Raw genomic sequence first — 21,723 nt, forward strand, 5'->3', positions numbered from 1 at the left:
TTTATGAAAATTATATTACATATATATTGTACAAGTGGATGCTACGTCAAAAAAAACTTCACAAATATGTTGACTAAAAATTAGATTGTTTTCAAATATTCATTTAAATAATTTTTATTTTAAGTTAAAAACAGATGATACAATTTACATAAATTAATATTTGTTACATTTTAATAATTCATAATTAGGTAGGTAATTGTGAGAAGTTAACTTAATTATTATTAGCAGTGTTATATAAGAATGCAAGAAGAGAATTTGCACTTTAAATTCCTGTTTAAAGCACCTGGGTGGTGGGAGAAGGAAAATACTGGTTTATTCTACTTGAGGATGCCCAGTTAAAAAGCTATATTTTATTAGCCGTGTCGCATTCTGTTATTGACAGAACATCAAGCAACATTTCGATTTCAAGGGAACAAGTTTATAAATAAGTAAGTCGTTATTATTCTTCAAAGAACATTTATATTTTTTAAGTATTTTAAACTTTAATATTTTTAGTATTTTTGTGTCTGCAGTATTAAAAGTTTCTTAAATGTTACTTTAAAAATTATAAAAATCTACTGATAAATTAATATTACTTTATCATATCGATTAGGTTATTAACAAACTGTATTAATGGCCAATGAAGGATGAATTTTTTTGCTAATTAACGTATTTTTTATAACTAATTAACGTAGTAATATATATAAATATATATATTTACATATATATTTTTTAATATGCTTTAGGATGATGTCAACAGTTTAATAGTAATTAAAAATATTCAGTTTTAATACTTCAGTAGAAAAACTCAATTTGTGTTTCTCCAAGATTATGTAATTTAAAAATTTTGTTTCTTATAATATTAAACAGAAAATGTTTTAAACGATCTAATTGTAGCAGTATAAGTAAATAATATACATACAAACACGCACCCATCCTAGAACACAAACACATACGAAGGTCACAACAGTATACATAAAAATACTCCGTTATATTTACTCGTATAGATTTCTTTCTTCTCCTACCAGTATTACAAAGTTTTTGTCATGGATATTTCTTAATACCACGCACTTAGTTTTCAAGATCCTCTTTGCATGTTCGTTTTTGTTTTTCCCACTGCCGATATTTTGTAACTATGAAGCAATCTGTACAATTATTTTCCAGAATTTCTTGTAATTTCCTAGAAATATATTTCGAACTTCCAATACATCTTTACATTAAAACTCTTTTTACTTGTTCTTTCTTTGATTGATCTTCTTGCTCGTTGTTTTTAATTTTTTTGAAATTAAACTCAGTCTAAATTAATTTAATAAGTAAGAATTAATTTTTGCTTTTGTTGGAGTAATTTTTGAATATGTTGGAGAGCAATTTGGTTTCAAAATGTCTTCGTAATCAAGCATCCCTGATATCTATCCAAATCCATGTTCTCAAACATGTACATCTTATTTTTTGGATCTTAAATAAAATGTTCAGTACTGATGTTTTATATTAATACAAAATTCTGAAAACCTCTTTCATTTCTGTTACTTACCCAACATTCTTCCATTACTTTCTTTTCTCCTACACCAGCCTTCCGGTCTTTCATTATCACATTTTAAATTTCTTTTACGTATCTTATTGGGTCATATACAATTTGCACGTAATATTTTCCATATACCTTTTCATATTAGGTCATACATATTTTTAAAAATTTTATCATCTTCTGCTTAAGAGATTGGACTAAAAGTTTACAATATTTTCGTTGGCTTTGGGTTCAAACTGTTAATCTCTTCTAATTAAGGTAGTTGTCTAACTACTTTTCTTGTAACCACCTACTTGGTTTTACTTGATTATTATTATTCTTATTTCTACATATACGCATTTGGATTTTGTCTTTAGTATCCTTAACCAAAAATCTTGTTCATCTTTCTACGACTTCTCACTATTATCTCACTACATTTACATTTAACTAAGTCATTCCTAGTTTTAAATTTTCTCACCCACATCTTTTTATTCATAGAATATTCTCCAATTTTTAGAATGTTCTTATATTTTGTTGAACAACAAAAAAATTGTTTTAAATAAAAGAATAATGATAATTACATACTTGAAAATATAGCTGTAATTTTCCATTATTTTCAGTCGTGAAGAAAAAAATTAATGCTTACATCATACAAAAAATTTGTTTTTCATGTTTTGTCAGTTTTCTGCAACTACTTTTAATCAGGCTGACTATTTACAGACTGATGCTCACTTGTGCATGATATTCTTCTAGTCTTTCTGCTATTTTCTAAGTTTACTTACATTCCTTATATAGTACCCCTTGTATTATTTAGCTGTTTTCTATGTGTACTTTTTATGCAAATCACAACTTATTTGCATTTATCAAGATGATTAGTGCGAACATATAATATTTCCCACAACTTGGCTTTCAATTTTTAGTAATAGGATTGTAAAATTTAATTAATTTATATCAATTACTTTCTTTTTAATATCAGTAAATAAAAGAATCTTACAAAACAAGTAAAAAAAAAATAAAAATAAAAATAGTTTAATTAGAAACAGGAAGAATTGTTCCGTTCGTGTAAGTTACAGCATGATACCATTCCTCTTAGGTGTTTACGTTTCAATTATATTTATGATTAATACAAACATTTGCATATTCATTGCAATTGAATAGGTGAAGGAACACTATTAAACACCAAAACGTGTACTCAGTAAAATTTGGTGGGTGCTTCCGCAGTATGAATACCATGCTGACTTATGATCTGTGCATTGATAATCAGTGCATGCAACCTTATATAATTAAAAATATTTTCTAAAGCAATTCTATTTTTGTACTTAGTACCTTTTTTGGGGACAAATCTTCTTAACAAATTTTATAAAGAACAGATAAAATTTGAATGCATAAACCTTATGAGTAATCCTCATTAATTATAAACCTTTTAATAATAATAACAATAATAAATGTACCTTTACTATTTAGTTATGGAACAGTTATAAATTTTACTCAGGAAAAATTAATAAAAATTAATCATTTAGAATGTGTATTGTTTATATTTAAAAAAAAATCTGATGTGGATATCACATGACTTCCTTGTACGCCTATTAAATTACATATACACAAATTTTGGTGCACTTCAGTAAAACCTGTTTCATTTCAAACTCCAGTCCTGTTTTTAAACGTTTTTTGACCTTACGGTGTAAAATCTTCAGTTTTTATTATTGGAATATTTGGTGAATAATCAAAAATGATAAAGAAACAATCATTCAGAAAAAACATGAATAAATATATCTGAAATAAATGAATATGAAGGGGAAGATACTGTTAAGAACAAGAGAAGAATAAAAAAAGAGGCGTTAAATATAAAGATGAAGAAAATTTTGAAACCTAAGAATGAATAAAAAGATTAACAAAAGATGATAAATATAACGACAAATAAATTGCTGAAACCAATGAAAGAATAAAAATATTAAGAGAGGATGTTGAATATAAAGAGAGAGCAAATTTGACAACTAGAGGACGTGTACCCAAGTTAAGATCACAATAATTATAACAAATCAAAATGCGATTAGTGATTGGCAACAAAAAACAAATAAACGAAGCAAAGATCAACTCCGACTTAGAGAGAATATTGTCCAACAATAACACAGGAGTAATAAACTAAAAGATAATAATATTTTGCAATTTATGAAAGCTCCGGCATGTATGCCTCAGTGTTCTTGTGAGGATCGATTTTTCAATCACTCTGTAGTCAACTTTAATGTAGATAAAATTAAACAAAATCTACAGAATAATTAAATAAAATTAAATTAAACTAGAAAATCCAAAAATAATACGATTCCAAATTACAGTTTTCAAATAATATTAAACAACCAGATGTTTCGCCAAATCTATTACACATATGTCCTAATATACACATATATAATAATGTATGTAATACACTTATATATGTGTATATGATATACACATATGTAATAATGCCTACTAAATAACATTACACATTTTTAAAATTACATAAAATTTTATTTCAATAGTAACTTTTTTTTTTTTTATTGTTTTTATTGAATAATTATTTATTGTAAAAATATTATTACAATCACGGAATAATATTACTAATAAATCAATATATTTCATTTAAAAAAAAAAAGAATTAATTTTTATATCTCATTGTAAGAAGCTTATCATTTTTATCTTTGTTGCAATTTACATTAAAATGTCATTTACTTATTTTTTTTAAAAACAGTAGAAGGATTCTACTGTGGTAACTAAGAATTCATACTGTTTGTGGTCCGTGGAGGGGTGGGGTGGTTGAACTGGTACTTTTCAGATTACTGATATTAATATAATTCTTAGTATCAAAGTGGACAAAAGAATGGGTTTTAAATAAAAACAGAATAACTTTAATTTTCATTATGTGAGACGTTTTTTGTCATAAACTAATACAAAAAGAACTGGTGAGTAAGGGAATTAGTTAGAAACAAAATTACCAAAGAGCAAGTAAAACGTAAGCGTTGATGCATATAAAGTTCATATGCACGTCTAGTACAGTGTGCTCACGGTTACCGTGAGCACACGGTAAACTGATACACAAATATAAACTGCATGTATTTAAAAAAAGGTAATTCTAAAATTTATTGAAACATAATTTATAATATAAATATACTTTATTTAATATTATTGTTTAAAATCACTATCATTAAATATCCTATCATTTAGCAAATGTTATAATATTTACTATTGGCCTACAGGAAAATGCGTCAGTCCATTCTGCTTTTCTTTATGTTTACGGCCGTTCTGACGCAAGTCTTTGCATCAGCAATTTTTTCCTTGGAGGAACGGGACGAGGCTTATGAGCAGGGGTTTTGTCCTAAGGGCTATTTTGCAGACATAAGCGGCAGTTGCCGAAAAAGAGTATTAGGTAGGTTTATTTTTAAGGATAAATAAAAGAAAATGTAGCTAAATTTTCTAATAAGGTCACAAACCAATGTTTTTAGATCTAATTTCCATTATGATTTATTTGTCAAATTTAAGTGTAAATTTTTATTTATTCTATGTGTAGTAATGAAATAATTTAAATTATCGTCACTTTTATTTAATGTGTAAGCCACTATTTTGGCTGAGATTATTCGTTATAGGACACCCTGTTTTTCTCTTTTATTTTGGCATTTTTTATGTTTTTTTTTTTTTTTTTTTAAATACTTTATGTATTTAATTTATTTGTATTTTATTTATTTGTATTTATTTTTTTTGGCTTTTCTTTATGTTTTCGGCCTTTCTGATGCATGTCTTTGCAGAAGAAGATAAAAAAAACATGGATGATGAAGAAAAGAAGTTATCTTCAGTAAATTTCGAAATAGACGATGAAGAATCATACTTCTCTACGACACCATCAGTTTTTGTCGGAGTGGAACGGGACACGACTGATGATGAAGAGAAGTATCTTCAATAAATTTCGAAATAGACGATAAAGAATCATACTTCTCTACGACACCATCAGTTTTTGTCGGAGTGGAATACGACTGATGACAGGTGGTTTGCCCTGAGGGCTATGTAGCAGGTGTAAACGGCGTTTGCTGAATAGTACTCGGTGTCAAAGGATAAATAACAGAAAATGTAGCTAAGTTATAAACTAATGTCTTTAGGTCTACTTTCCATTGTGATTTATATGTCAACAAATATAAGTGTAAATTTTTATTTCTTCTATGTTTAGTAATAAAATAATTTAAATTATCATCACTTTTATTTATTGTGTAAGCCACTATTTTGGCTGAGATTATTCATTGTAGGACATTCTGTTGTCTCTTTTTAATGTTTTTTTTTGTTTTTTCTTTATTAAATGCATTTATTATAAGTACAATTTTTAGTCTATGTATGTAATATTTTTTATGTCTTTTTGACTTTATTGCAATCATTTCCAGGTCCAGGATCTCATTCCTCATTTTCCTGCTAGACATTTTCCTATAATATGCATTGTTTTAACAGTAAATAAATCGTTGTTATTAAATGTACCTTCTGTATATTCATACAAAAAAATGTTTATTAATAAACATTTTTTTGACGCTTCTATTCGCGTAACGGAGGCCAGCACGTCAAACGCATCTTTGCAACTGGTTATCTTTACCTCGTATAAGCGTAGCAGATTAAGTTAGCTTTAGTTCTCGGTAGTAAAAAAAAAAAATGAAAAATGTTAATTTGGTTGTCAATAATTATTTTTATTGTTCCTTATACATTCACCGCGTTCACATTTTTGTTCCACAAACATTCACCGCGTGCGCATGCTTCTACGGTTTTAAATTTAATGATTATAGATTTTTATTGTAAAATATGTCCTCAGCTTAGCATTTTGACTATTAATCCATTTCGATCCACCTACTAAATTAAAATACCATAAACTGAAAATGATTTGTGAAGAGGCACAACTTAAAAGCTATAAATCGTGTGGTTATTGAAAATTTTAATATATTCCTAGTGTAGTATACAACTTACGTTTTTTACTAGGAACAACTTTTCATACACTATGAAAGTACCACTTGCACGTTATATTCAACTGACATCAAAGAATTTTATTAGGTATGTTTAAATAGAAACCGATAATCATAAAGAAAGTGATCATAGTAATTTCCATTCCAACTATCTGTAAATGTTAATATGTAAGAGCGGTGTAAGTTTAAAATTTCAATATACAGATAATAGTAAATTGATAAGGTGTTTCTGATGTTGGAGTTTAAAGAAGGGGTCAGATTTTAGCCAAATTAAACTTTAAGAAAGATTTTTAAAAGTCGATATCTATTGCTGTATTTTATGAACTGAACAGCGTTTTCAATAGTTACTGAAGTACCCCTCCTCTATGAATCATGAGACCTTGCCGTTGGTGAGGGGGCTTGAGTGCTCAGGGATACAGAGTAGCTGGACCGAAGGTGTAACCATATCGGAGAGGTATCTGTTGAGAGCCAGACTAAGGAATGATTCCTGAAAGAGGGCAGCAGCTCTTTCAGTAGTTGTTAGGGGCGTGAGTCAGGACGACTTAAACGGCCGTATCAACATCACTCAGTCCTCTGAGTACTGCGCAGCTGAAAGCAATGGAAAACTACAGCTGCTTTTTTTCCAAGAAAATGTGGCTCTCTGCATTTTCACATAGCAATAATGGAGGCGCCTTCCTTGGTTAAATATTCCGGGGGTAAAATAGTCCCCCGTTCGGATCTCCGGGTGGGGACTACTAAGGAAGGGGTCACCAGAAAATTAAAAAATAACATTCTACGAGTCGGAGCGTGGAATGTTAGAAGCTTGAAAAAGGTTGGTAGGCTAGAAAATTTAAAAAGGGAAATGGGTAGGACAAATGTGGATATAGTAGGAATTAGTGAGGTTCGGTGGGAAGAGGAAGGCGACTTTTGGTCAGGTGATTTTAGAGTAATTAACTCAGCGTCAAATAATGGGCAGGCAGGAGTAGGTTTCGTGATGAATAAGAAGATAGGGAGGAGAGTGGAGTATTTCAAAACGCATAGCGATAGAATCATTGTAATAAGGATAAAATCAAAACCTAAACCGACAACGATTGTTAACGTCTATATGCCTACAAGCGCCCATGATGATCATGAGGTAGAGTTTGTATACGAAGAGATTGATGAAGCAATTAAACACGTAAAAGGAGATGAAAATTTAATAATAGTTGGAGATTGGAATGCAAGCATTGGAAAAGGCAAGGAAGGAAATATAGTGGGTGAATACGGGCTGGGCAAAAGGAATGAAAGAGGGGACCGACTTATAGAATTTTGCACGAAGTATAATTTAGTAATTGCCAACACCCAATTTAAAAATCATAATAGAAGAATATACACTTGGAAAAAGCCAGGCGACACTGCAAGGTATCAGATAGATTATATCATGGTTAAGCAAAGATTTAGAAATCAACTCGTTGACTGAAAAACTTACCCTGGAGCAGACATTGATAGCGTCCATAATTTGGTGATAATGAAATGTAGATTGGGGTTTAAAAACTGAAGAAAAGGTGTCAGATGAATCGGTGGAAATTAGAGAAGCTTGAGGAAGAGGAGGTAAAGAGGATTTTTGAGGACATCGTAAGAGGTCTGAGTAAAAAAGATAAGGTAGAAAATGTAGAAGAAGAATGGGAGAATGTTAAAAAGGAAATTCTTAAATCAGCAGAAGCAAACTTAGGCGGAATAAAGAGAACCGGTAGAAAACCTTGGGTTTCAGACGATATATTGCAGCTGATGGATGAACGTAGAAAATATAAGAATGCTAGTGATGAAGAAAGTAAAAGGAACTATCGGAAATTAAGAAATGCTATAAACAGGAAGTGCAAACTGGTGAAAGAAGAGTGGATTAAAGATAAGTGTTCAGAAGTGGAAAGAGAAATGAACATTGGTAAAATAGACGGAGCATACAGGAGAGTTAAGGAAAATTTTGGGGTACATAAATTAAAATCTAATAATGTGTTAAACAAAGATGGTACACCAATATATAATACGAAAGTAAAGTCGATAGATGGGTGGAATATATTGAAGAGTTATACGGAGGAAATGAATTAGAAAATGGTGTTATAGAGGAAGAAGAGGAAGTTGAGGAGGATGAAATGGGAGAAACAATACTGAGATCTGAATTTAAGAGAGCATTAAAAGATTTAAATGGCAAAAAGGCTCCTGGAATAGACGGAATACCTGTAGAATTACTGCGCAGTGCAGGTGAGGAAGCGATTGATACATTATACAAACTGGTGTGTAATATTTATGAAAATGGGGAATTTCCATCAGACTTCAAAAAAAGTGTTATAGTTATGATACCAAAGAAAGCAGGGGCAGATAAATGTGAAGAATACAGAACAATTAGTTTAGCTAGTCATGCATCAAAAATCTTAACTAGAATTCTATACAGAAGAATTGAGAGGAGAGTGGAAGAAGTGTTAGGAGAAGACCAATTTGGTTTCAGGAAAAGTATAGGGACAAGGGAAGCAATTTTAGGCCTCAGATTAATAGTAGAAGGAAGATTAAAGAAAAACAAACCAACATACTTGGCGTTTATAGACCTAGAAAAGGCTTTCGATAACGTAGACTGGAATAAAATGTTCAGCATTTTAAAAAAATTAGGGTTCAAATACAGAGATAGAAGAACAATTGCTAACATGTACAGGAACCAAACAGCAACAATAACAATTGAAGAACATAAGAAAGAAGCCGTAATAAGAAAGGGAGTCCGACAAGGGTGTTCCCTATCTCCGTTACTTTTTAATCTTTACATGGAACTAGCAGTTAATGATGTTAAAGAACAATTTAGATTCGGAGTAACAGTACAAGGTGAAAAGATAAAGATGCTACGATTTGCTGATGATATAGTAATTCTAGCCGAGAGTAAAAAGGATTTAGAAGAAACAATGAACGGCATAGATGAAGTCCTACGCAAGAACTATCGCATGAAAATAAACAAGAACAAAACAAAAGTAATGAAATGTAGTAGAAATAACAAAGATGGACCGCTGAATGTGAAAATAGGAGGAGAAAAGATTATGGAGGTAGAAGAATTTTGTTATTTGGGAAGTAAAATTACTAAAGATGGACGAAGCAGGAGCGATATAAAATGCCGAATAGCACAAGCTAAACGAGCCTTCAGTAAGAAATATAATTTGTTTACATCAAAAATTAATTTAAATGTCAGGAAAAGATTTTTGAAAGTGTATGTTTGGAGTGTCGCTTTATATGGAAGTGAAACTTGGACGATCGGAGTATATGAGAAGAAAAGATTAGAAGCTTTTGAAATGTGGTGCTATAGGAGAATGTTAAAAATCAGATGGGTGGATGAAGTAACAAATGAAGAGGTATTGCGGCAAATAGATGAAGAAAGAAGCATTTGGAAAAATATAGTTAAAAGAAGAGGCAGACTTATAGGCCACATACTAAGGCATCCTGGAATAGTCGCTTTAATATTGGAAGGACAGGTAGAAGGGAAAAATTGTGTAGGCAGGCCACGTTTGGAGTATGTAAAACAAATTGTTGGGGATGTAGGATGTAGAGGGTATACTGAAATGAAACGACTAGCACTAGATAGGGAATCTGGGAGAGCTGCATCAAACCAGTCAAATGACTGAAGACAAAAAAAAAAAAAAACTGAAGTAACATTTAGTCAGAGATATAAAATATGTATAGGGGAACATGGAATATCGTAATTATGTACATTTAATACAGCTGCCAATATCTTCTTTGCAAGTATTTAAAATAAATCATATTTCCTGTTGATGACTTACATCTATTAACTTTGTATTACTTCAAAAAATTTACTCTTGATGTTATTAATTAAGCACGATTGCACAGTATTGATTTATATTACTAATTGTTATTCACAATGTTGGAGATGTTAAATGTTAGTCATAGTAACGCATTTTATGAGTTTGATAAACTATATCTTCGTTATAAATATTTTATTATTTATTGAGGTAACATCAGTTTTTAATTGAAAGTAAGTGAAAAGGGGAAAAAATGACAAAGTAAAAGTACATCATTCTTATTATTGTTATCATCATAAATTGAACAAAGAATACAAATACGAGATTACGTACAACATTTTATTTTGGAGCATAACTAGTAAGTACAAAAATAGGCAAATAATTTTATATTAATTTTTATCGTAAGTAGTAAATATTCGAAATAATTCGTTAAATTAATACCATAAAAACAACTTTGCACACACTCATATTGCAGTAATAAGTATCGTAGAACATCAGATGTTACGTTCAATTTCGATACAAATTTATTTCGATACAATTTCGAAATAAAGTGCAAATAAAAATATATTTAATATTGTTTGTGGTAAAATGTTCTTTTTACTACTGCATCTATTAAAAGTAACGCTTATTAGTTGTCTAACATCTAAAATTGACACGACTAACCAACTATAAGAGGAATTTTCTTTCTGTACCGTGCTAAAATTCCATACCGTTGATTAATATCATCTCAAACATGTACTCTGTTATCCAAATTCATTTAATTTTCCAACAGCAATATTTCTTGTAATTAACTTTTAAAAACGGTTAATCAGGATTTCTAGATCCAGTCAAAAAAACCAAACATATAATAATGCAGAAAAATTCTAGCCTATCCTTTGTTTTATTATCCCAGATTTATTATTTGTCTGTTTCATAGAGGAAAAATAGAAAAAATTAAAGGAAAAAGATATCCTACTACTCAACATCAACATAAAAATATATATGCGTGAGTTCTGATATCTGAGAGAATGCTTTTAATGCAGTGCTTAAAAGGAATAAATAATTGGTATTTCAGATGTTGGGTAATAATTTACGTTTATGACACCGTAAAGATTTCGTTTAAACTTTGAAACACAGGTATAGCCCCCACTGGAATTGTTTTGTGATATATTTTCTTACTTTTCACACATTACTACAATTAATCATTATACTGCTTCTATCCTACAAGTTCAAAGTACGGTTGTATATTACTTAAAACAAACTAGTTTTATTTTTTGAAAGCAAGTTATTGTTGCTATTAGTTTAACCATCGCATCTCTTTAGATAAAGAGTTATTCATTTGTACTATAAATTAACATCACTCATTAATACAAACTGTGATAATGAGAATTTTTAATAATGGACATTGTTTATTTAAGAATAAATCTTGTTTATTTCGAAACAATGTTTTGGCTATTGCAGTTGTATATTAATAAATTAAATAAAAGCAATAAAATATGCTGCCAAAGGAAACGTTAACTCCAACGTTTCCTAGAATTATTTTTGTCATCCCAAAGACTTCAATTTAGAAATTAATCTTAGTTTGCTAAGTTTAAATTTAAAAAAATACAGGAAGGTTTAATTTTCAAGGTGTTTTTTTAAAATATCGTTCTGAAAAGAGATAAAAATATTTAAAAATGAAAATTAGGTTCATGTAAGTCTAGTAAACGATAATGTGATTACAGGATAGTTGAAGAGGTAGATATTACTTTCTCGTGTTTTTAAATATTACGGTTGGTTTCAACTTTTTGGGAAAACTAGTATGATGCAAAGTTCACATATAGATAAGCCTCTTTGCACAGGTAATTCAATTAATTAAAAAAAAAAATTTTTAAATGATTTAAAAATAAAAAAAAGCGCTTGCAAATAATGAAATTTTTTTATGTTAAGGAATATTCAGGGTTAATTATTGGAAGAAGTTTCTGATATTTTAACACCAAAAGATCCACTGAAAGGTTAAATTTCATTAACAAGAAAGCCACTAGTTTTTTGTTTTTAATTTTTAATTTTAAGGTATTGTATCAATGTCATGTATTTTAACGTAATTTTATAGTATACATGTATAGTAACATGTAATTTTTCTGTCGCATATAACTGCAATTATTTATAACTGATAGCACAAAATCGTCAGTAACACGATTTCAGGAAATATTTATAGAGGCGCTCCAATATTTATACTTATGTTGTCGCTCCAAACATTTTTCTTTCGAGAACTAGTTTATAGTCTTAGTAAGTTAACAAATATTATCTAGTAATGAATCATAAAGGCGACAAAAGAAATACCGTTAGTTTCAAATACTGAAAGTTCAAAATGAGGTATCATGATTTTAACAATTACATACTGAAGTTAAAATACGGATTGATCTACTAAAAAATGATATAAATTACATTAATTCTAAATTTTGTAGAATTACAAAATCGTTGTAATGGTTTTTCTATTCATCTTAGTTCAGTTGAAAAATTTTAAAGATATTTTCAGATTCCTACATTAAAGTAGGTATAAGCACTCGGAGTAGTAGAATACCTTTTAGGTTACTGCCTTAATACAAAGTAAAACTTCCAAGATAAAAAATACTGAAAATTCTACAAAAAACATGTATTGCCGGCGTAAAAATTGACAATTTTTTTTTGTACGAAAAAAGCTATTACTACTTTTAGTCCGAAATTCAAATTGGAATAAACGCAGAAGTTTTTCTTTGCGCTTAAATTAAAAAAAAATAAAACGATTGAAAAATCGGGTTTTCTTTATGGAATTTAAATAGTTAATATAATAAAAATCTACCCTTACTCTATAAGGCTAAAAACATATTTCGTAAGTTACGTGTACAAATTGAGAGTAAATTATTTTTTCCGTATTTACTTACCTTGTACTTATTTCTTATTAGATACATAATAAACGGCAAATCTTTTACCAGCAAAACTTCAAAAAGTATAAAAAAATATTTAAAATAAAAAGTGTAATATGTTTACGAAGAAAATGCATAATCGTTTAATAGCAGAGAAAGAACAGCAAGGTAATGATCTTTTACCGCGTAACTTTTTACTCGTTTTCATGGTACACCTTCATTCTGAGTGTTTGAATGTTTTTATACCCGAATTCAAAAACAATTTATACTGAATAATTTAAATAAATTATTAAGTTCCTACTTTATATTGTTCAAGAGTTACAGAATAAAATAGAGAATCGTTTTTTTTTCTAATATTTATTTGTTTTCTCTCTGGTAACTTCAAGTACAAATCCGATTATAACTAATCTAACACTTATTTTTGTAATAGTAAAATATTAATTTTGTTTTTTGTGAAAAGATATTAAGCCAGACTGGGATTTGAAACCAGACCCATGCGAATAGAATGTAGCGAATCTATAATTTACTCACAGAGAAATAGAATGTAAAAAGGAAGTAATTTTTTTTCATTCAAATGCAATGCAAAGTATTGTTACTTGTCATTTAACTTATTTTTGCGAGTTTTATTTTACATGCTCGTTGCTGATTTGGTAAGGCTTTCTGTTTTCATCCCATTCCCGACATCAAAATATGTTGTGCTCTATCGTGTGAGAACTATCACAGTACATGCATACTGGGGCGTCACGCTCTATATCTATATCTCTATATGCATACGTTACATTTTTTTTTTTGTTTTTGTTTTTCCTACTCTCCCCGACCGGATATCCATTTAAGTATACTCAGTCGGGGAGAGTGTCCTTTTACTCTAAGGGAGCGTCCCCCGCCCACCGGTTGTACACCCGGCACGGCAGGTTAGCTCCCCCGGCCCCGGATCTTTAATTTTATTTTATTCGCCTGCCTCTAATCCCCTGCCTCCGAGACGGGGTATGGCTAAGCCACTTCCCATCCCCTCAGCAGGGAACCGGGTCTCGGTCATTATGCCTTTGCCTCTAATCAGCGGTACCGTCCCCACTAAGCGCCGAGGCACCCGCAGGAGCGGCATCGCCAACCGGGACTCAGTCTTTTATTTGTCCCATACTCCCCAGGAGTTCCCCCCCTTCTCAGGAACCCGCACACAACGGCGTACGGGCCCTCCACGGAGGGACTGTCCTCCCTACCCTAATTTCACAAACCCCTTCTTCTGTCCTCTTCTTCCTTGGTGCGTAAGATTTCCCCGCCAAACCTACGGAACCAATCCCAGTTATCGTCACTATAGAACATCCAATTTAATAGGTTTTCAGGTGTAAGTCCGTTGTCCGAAATTTCTCTTCCATTTAGAGCCCATCTTGGGCATACAAACACAGTGTGTTCCGCATCATCAGTCTCTGGGCAGTACACACATTGTGGGGTACCTGCTACACATTGTGGGGTACCGGCAGTACACACATTGTGGCATACGTTACCTGGTATGCTATATATTAACGAATTCAAACACGACAAAAATGTACAATAAAAAATATTATATAATAAATATAACTTGCTAGCATTCAGCGACCTAGGCGTGGCAGCGAATTGCTGTCTTGACAAAGGAAATTAATATTTATGAATGTCATATATTTTTTAGTAGTTGACGGGGTGCACCTACCCATTTTAATAAATGTACTACGAGTAAGCGGTTGGGACACGTAAATCCGTGGTGGTATATGGCTCCGCGCTTAGTCCGCTCGCTGATAGAATGGAGAATAACTATTTTAAAGAAGAATGCAGAATATATTAAATTAGATATATATCTTATATATTATATAAATATATATCTTATATATTTGAGTTTTTTGTACCAAATATGTCATTCTTACTCATTAAAGGTATAAATAGTCACTATCACGGTAAGATTATACACGTCATACAGTCTTACACGTCATATACTCTAATATAAGGAACTCATTAATTTAGAGTACAATTTACAGTAATAAAGTTTCTCAAACATATACATTTTCCAATCTTTTCTGGGATCGTAAGTCTCCCTGCGTCTTTTAGAACAGTTTTAAAGTGATATGTCGCAATCAATCATAAATTCCGGAGTCCACTCCTGACAAATTCTTTCACCTTGAGTAATTTATGATTTTTATTCGCTTTGAAGCACAGTGCTTTCTTTATAAAAAACACTTTCCATACGTGTATATTATGTTACGGTCTCTTAAAATTATTTTTTTTAAATGTTTAAAATGACACCACTGGGATTTTTTCCGGACAATGATTAACCCATCTCCTAGGAAATAGATATCTAGATGTCAGGATAACATTTTGACAATTTCATCAGAGGTGTACAATGTTAAAATAGTCATTTCGATTGTTACAATGAACAGCAGTAAAATAAATCTTCATCACCGGATTTCATTACTTATCTAAACTCATCGGGATGAATTCGAACAGTATATTGAATTGTTCTTTGTTATTTTTTGTTAACCTTCAGTTGCTAAAACCTGTAAAATCAATAACTATAAATGACATTTACAGTATTGGGCATTACCAGAGTTGTAGATTACAGGCAGATTGCTTTTTATCCACCAAATAAATATAGTGTCTTTGTGAAATAAATAAGCCAGCAGGGCGTGGTGTTAATTTTAACAACTGAAAATGAAATAAACTTTTAAAAAATAACCCTGATTGTAGAACATTTTTGGTATTTTTTTAAATATTTTGAAATGAATTGAAATTTTATAAACGAATTCATTATTAATTAATGAAAAAGTACTTTATTTAAAATTATTGTTTACTAATTATATACTTGTGGACTAGGAAATGCTTTAATATTGCTAACTTTGAGTGTACAGTCATTCCTGTAAGGCCATTCAAATTCTCGAAAATAATAATTTTTTTTGCCAAAAATAACTTCCGTTAGGTAAGATATATAAAAAATAGGAAAAATTCCGTAGAATTGTATGAATTACACTCATTTTTCCGTATCATTTTCAAAATGCGTCCTAATTTGGCGAAAACAATTTTCGTTCTGTAGGAACACTAGTTGTTTTACAAAACAACCTTTTAAATGAAAGTTGTAGAACTTTTTGAAACATTACTTTTAAGCCCTTCATGATGTCAATTGATCAACAAATAAATCAATTTTATTTGAACTGGGGATTGTTATGGGATACTCCTGGGGTACTCCAGGGTTACTCCTGGGGATTTCCTACACAGGACAGAAATACCCTAGCGACATTTGCACTGTGTCAATCCGATTAAGAAATCTTGGAGAGAAAGCAGAAGCAAAGGGCCCAGCATATAATGAGGACTGTTAATTAATTACAGAATTGTAATTCACTACAAAATTAAAATTCTTGTCGTGAACTCTGTGCTAATTCACTAAAGAATTGGGAGAAAGGACCATCGTTAGACTTTTACAACGCTAACTTCCCTACTTTAGGTCAAGAAACAACTAGTAATCTGAACAATTCTAACATTCGTTCGGGAACATTATACTGCAGCTGTTGAGCGCAATATAAGCTAGTCTACAATTGAAGGCTGGAGAAACTAACATCTAATATAGAGTTCCTTGTAACAGCAGTAAATAGGTAACATGATGACCCTATTCACCATAATGACTGGCAAATTCCGTTGATGACTAGTTCCTTAGCATTGCTGCCTGGGACGTGAATGACCTCGCTTGTTAACGTCAGAAACTAGAAGCATTAGTGAATCATTGGATGTATATTAATTTCTGAAATACACTTGACTAACTTTTATTATTTCTGTACCGGGGAAACTTGGTTTACTGGAATAATCACCCAAATGGTAGGGCCCATGGGGGTACTGCAATACACGACAATGTTGTAAAGCATTATCTACTGCCGCAGTACAGGACCAACCGCACATAGTCAACCTCAATCGAGATCCTTGACTGGATTGGACCCTTATATGGAATTTAACCCAATTACTGGTTGTCGGATCCAACGAAGGTTCCCGACTTATTAGACTTTTTGTCAACTCACGAATTCTACTGAGATTCACTGAAGTTAGAATAACTTTGATTTTACGTCTGATCTCTCAGCCGTACTTCTTACCATTAGCGCGGTAATATTAAAAAATATCAAACCGACAATCCCACCCAATTAGAGGACCGACTGGAGCTATTATTAGAGCTGGATTTTAGACAAGCAAAATGTGTGTTTAAAAGTAATGCTGATATAGATATTGTGACGCAATTTTTGACTAATTCAAACCTGTAGGAGTCAGCTTGGTGGTCTACAGCAAAGTAGTAGACCACCAAGCCTTCCATCCAGTATATATCACATGTCTTTTATGGCGTTCTTGGACCTTCGAGCTTCTCAACGGAATGGAAGTTTTCGCAGAATGGATATTGGTCCCGATACCGGGTAAGCCCACCAATGATATAGCTTCATACAGTCCGACAAGCCTGTTACCTTTTCTATGGAAGGTATTTGATCTTTAGTTCACTTTCAGATGAATGTCACCAAATGTGGTGACATTTCAGTCGAACAAATACAAAGGACTTGTCAGCGTCATTTGCAAGAGTCTAGAAGAGAAGATGTATTGCTTGGTTTTTTCGAATGTCCAGCAGGCTTTTGACAAGCGCTGCTTTCCTGGCCTACTCTATAAATTGGAGACTTTCTCAACCGTATTACTTGATACTACGAAACTATCTGTAAAGACGTTTTTCCCGTGTGAGGACAATCAAGATTTGCCTTAATTCTTTGACGCGGTGGCGGGTATTCCTCAGGTCCCAGTTCTGGGGTGGTTCTATAATCGGACTACATTGCAGACCTCCTGAATCCAGAGAACTTCACAGTTACATCATTTGCGGTTGACACGACGATCCTGGCTGTCGATATTCATCCTACCGTAGCTTCCGCTAAACTGAAAATTGTACTGGGTCTAATTAATGAATGGCTAGCTAAATGGAAGATGAAGGTTAATCGGGCTAAGTATAAACATATTACGTTTGCAATGAGACTGCCCGTGCGTTCAACTTAATGGCGTTTTCATCCCGCATTATAACAGCGTGCGATACCTTCAACTGCATCTGGATCGCCGTCTGACATGGAGGTTTCACGACAGGAAGAAAAGAGTGAAACTTTACATTAAGTTTATGGACATGTACTGTTTGTTAGAGATCTATCGCATCAATCAATACCTAACAATAAATTGTTGTATTCAGCGATGCTGAAACCGATTTGCACTATGGAATCCAACTATGAGGAATCCAACAAGTGAGAGTAACACTGAAGAAGCACAGCGATTTCAGAAAAAACTATTGATCAATATATCAGAACCGCCGCGGTTTGCAAATACACAGAAATACACAATTATCTGAGATTGCCAACCGTGTTTGAGGAGAATTGGAGATTTGATACTATATAACAAAATGAGACTGAACAAACAGGTGAACGAGCTCATGGTTAACATCTTGGATAACAGCAGGACGTAAGCCGTTTAAATCGACTGCATATACTAGATCTGTAAGTTCTCCAATTATTAAGATGAATCATATTCATAATGTTTTTGTGTTGCCAAAGATGTTCATTTCGATTCGCCACTTTTAGTTTCATTGTTTCAAGTTAGATATTCTTTGGGGGACTAATAAGACTATTATATTTTTGTGTTTTGTTGGCTTTTTATAGTTTCAACTTAGATATTGTTTCTTGGACTCATGTTTGTATATGCTTATTAATATTTATGTTTAAGATAATTATATGTCGTAAGCGAATTGAAAAATCAGGCTTATTGTAAAGAGCGACGTTATTTGGCAATGAGTCTGGCAAATTGGAAAATTATTTAGCCATTTCTAATCAGCCTGATATTATTCTGGATTACTACAATGGGTCCACAAAACTTTAGGCTATTTATGATATGTGCAGTTTTTAGATTATTGAAGAGATATAGAAGTAAATAGAGATCCAATGTAAGCATTATTGCTTTCAAATATAAATTATTATGCTTGCTAACCTTCGCTAGAGGGCCACGGTTAGCGAGCATAGTTTCTTTGTAAATACCTTTAAATACTTCCTGGTTTGAAAGCAAAAATGTGAAAAAATTTCACATTTTCTAATTAGCCTAAAGTTGTATGAATTCATTGTAATACGCCTAAAATGTATAAGGCTGATTAGAAATAGAAAAATAATTTTCCAAATTGTCGAGCGCATTCTTGATGGCTCTTTAAAATAACCCTGATTTTTTAAATTTGCCAAGGGGACATATACATACACGTTCCTTTGAAATTTTCTCTGACATTCCATGTCGTTTTTTATATCCAAATTTACTCATGACACCTGTAAAATGGAACTGATTAAAAATTAAACAATACTGCAAGAAAAAAATCTAAGAATTTAGATAAAGTTTTTTATCATGCGATGTCAATTAAAAGGCTTTTCTTATGTCAATCCAACCTTACAATACATTATTTTCGTTAATTCTAAAAAACGTATATCAGAAAATAATGGGTTGTAACATCAATAGAAAAGATTTTCACAAAAACAAGGTGATATTCTTTCTCCTCGAAACCTTTCAACTAGGAATTCTCTTTCAGTTGATTATTTTATCAAAAAGATGTACCTTCTATTACTATCCTTTCTCAACAAAATTTTTGATAAATGGTCAACATCTAGCTATCATATACTTCGTTGCTTTAATAATATATTTTTTTTGCTTCTTTTACCCATTTTTCACAGGTGGGATTTTGCAGAATTTTTGAGGCCGAATATACTTCATGAATGTACCCTACTAGAGAGAACAAAATGTTTTAGTAATAATAATTTTTTTAATTATTACCGGACAGTATTATATATTGACAGTATGTATACGTCGTAAGTAAATAGAAAAATAAGGCTTATTTTAAAGAACCTACTACGTTTTACAAGTAAAGGTTTTTACAGTATTACTAATCTGTAAATCAAATTTAAGTTGTACATTAAAAAATTACACCAAAATTGCACAACGTTTTGGAAAGAAATACAAAACTTCATGATAAAAGAATATAATAGATTGTGCTTTCGACTAGAGAGTTGCTGCCCCTTGATCCACTCCTTGGTTTTATTCTGTTACTGTACTTTATAATGATAGAGTTTGAGATTTTGTTACTAAATATTACGTATTTTGTATATGATTTTATGACAATAGTTTGCGTTTTACCAGGAACTGATAATGCGATGCATTACATTATTATGTGGTGTTTCATGAGTTATTAAAAATATATTTTGTAGAGAAAAGTTTCACTTGTCAAGACATCTGCAGTGAAAAAATTTTTTTCCGGATAATGGAAGCATCCGTTTATGAAAGGGATGCTCACTTGAAAATTAATTATTATTATTATTTCATTTCAGTAAAGATAATTCACCTTAATAATACGTGATTAAAAAAAAAACGTGATTATTACTGAAAGTCGAACTTATGCCTAAAATACAATCTGGTTTAAATACGATTGAACCGTACAGTAATTTATTTCAGCAAAATCATAGAAACGATGTTAACAAATTTGTTATCGTAACGGTAATAATAATCTATATTGCATTCTAAAATCAGTTTAACCATGAGCATTATATTTTATTAGTGTTTAACAGGTACAAATTTCTACCTGAAATATTTTCTTTACAATTTTGTTTATATGTGTGTAAAAACTAAATGAATTACAGCAGAAAATACGAAATTTTCTGGGATTAATTCTATTTTTGACAGAGGCATTCTATACCGATTAATAATTTTAGATAAATTTCTCAATCCCCGATGTCATTCTTTGAACTTCATGATGACAAAATGTTTGTTGTAAATCCTTCATTCAAAAGAATTGTTGGTTTGGATGGTTTTTATTAATGTGATCTACTAACACGCCATTGTGAATAGAAGATCTTTATTCAGTGTTGTTCGTGAAGTGAAGTGATAACAGTATTTAATTGAAAATACATACAATAATAATAATATTTTAATATTAATAAGCGTGTTCGGTATGAATTATTTTATCACAAATATTGATCTTTAAAGACAGGCTAAGTAATGTAAATAAAAAACTGTTGAAATCTTTCACAAATTTCTACATTCAAAAATGTATCTAGGAATGAATTTCCAGGATTTCCATTTAATATTTTTTTCTCCTGATTTTTAGCATTCCTTTTGGTCCACAGCAGAGACTAACTGATAATGATCATCTGCAGTTAAAAAACAACAAAGTAAACCTTCACTACTTTATTGTCGGTATCGATTTTGAAACTTTATATCGGTACCGTTAAATGTGGTATCCATATAATCCTACTACTTAACAATATGACTGCCACAATATGTAAGGAAAATCACCTTTCGGATATCGCAATCTATACTGATAAACATTCCCGTCAGGCCATAAGGAATAAAAACGGGTTATGATTTCAAATGCATTCGTATAAGTATATATATTGCTAAAATTAAATATTAACCTGAAGTAATAAATATAAACCATGAGTGCACTTGCGTTACTCACGGCCTCCAGATAACGCATCTGTGATTCCTGTGCCAAGAGTATCACCGGCCGTACTTTCTGAAACTTTGTTTTTTGTTATAAACTGTAATTTTTATTCATCTTAATCTATAACGTTTTTTTAAGTGAACTCAATCGGCGTTAAAAAAAAAAAAAAACAATTGAA

The 21,723-nt window shown here is 31.3% G+C and overlaps 1 long non-coding RNA gene across 1 annotated transcript; it reads left to right on the forward strand.

Moving 5' to 3' along the window:
• Nucleotides 1–273: 273 nt before the first annotated feature.
• Nucleotides 274–5,695, forward strand: LOC142319174 (uncharacterized). Its single transcript, XR_012755122.1, has 3 exons — nt 274–428; nt 4,711–4,880; nt 5,257–5,695. It is a non-coding gene; the product is annotated as an uncharacterized LOC142319174 (long non-coding RNA).
• The last annotated feature ends 16,028 nt before the right edge of the window (nt 5,696–21,723 follow it).

This window comes from Lycorma delicatula, chromosome 2 (genome assembly GCF_047948215.1).
Source record: "Lycorma delicatula isolate Av1 chromosome 2, ASM4794821v1, whole genome shotgun sequence".
Classification (NCBI taxonomy): domain Eukaryota; kingdom Metazoa; phylum Arthropoda; class Insecta; order Hemiptera; family Fulgoridae; genus Lycorma; species Lycorma delicatula.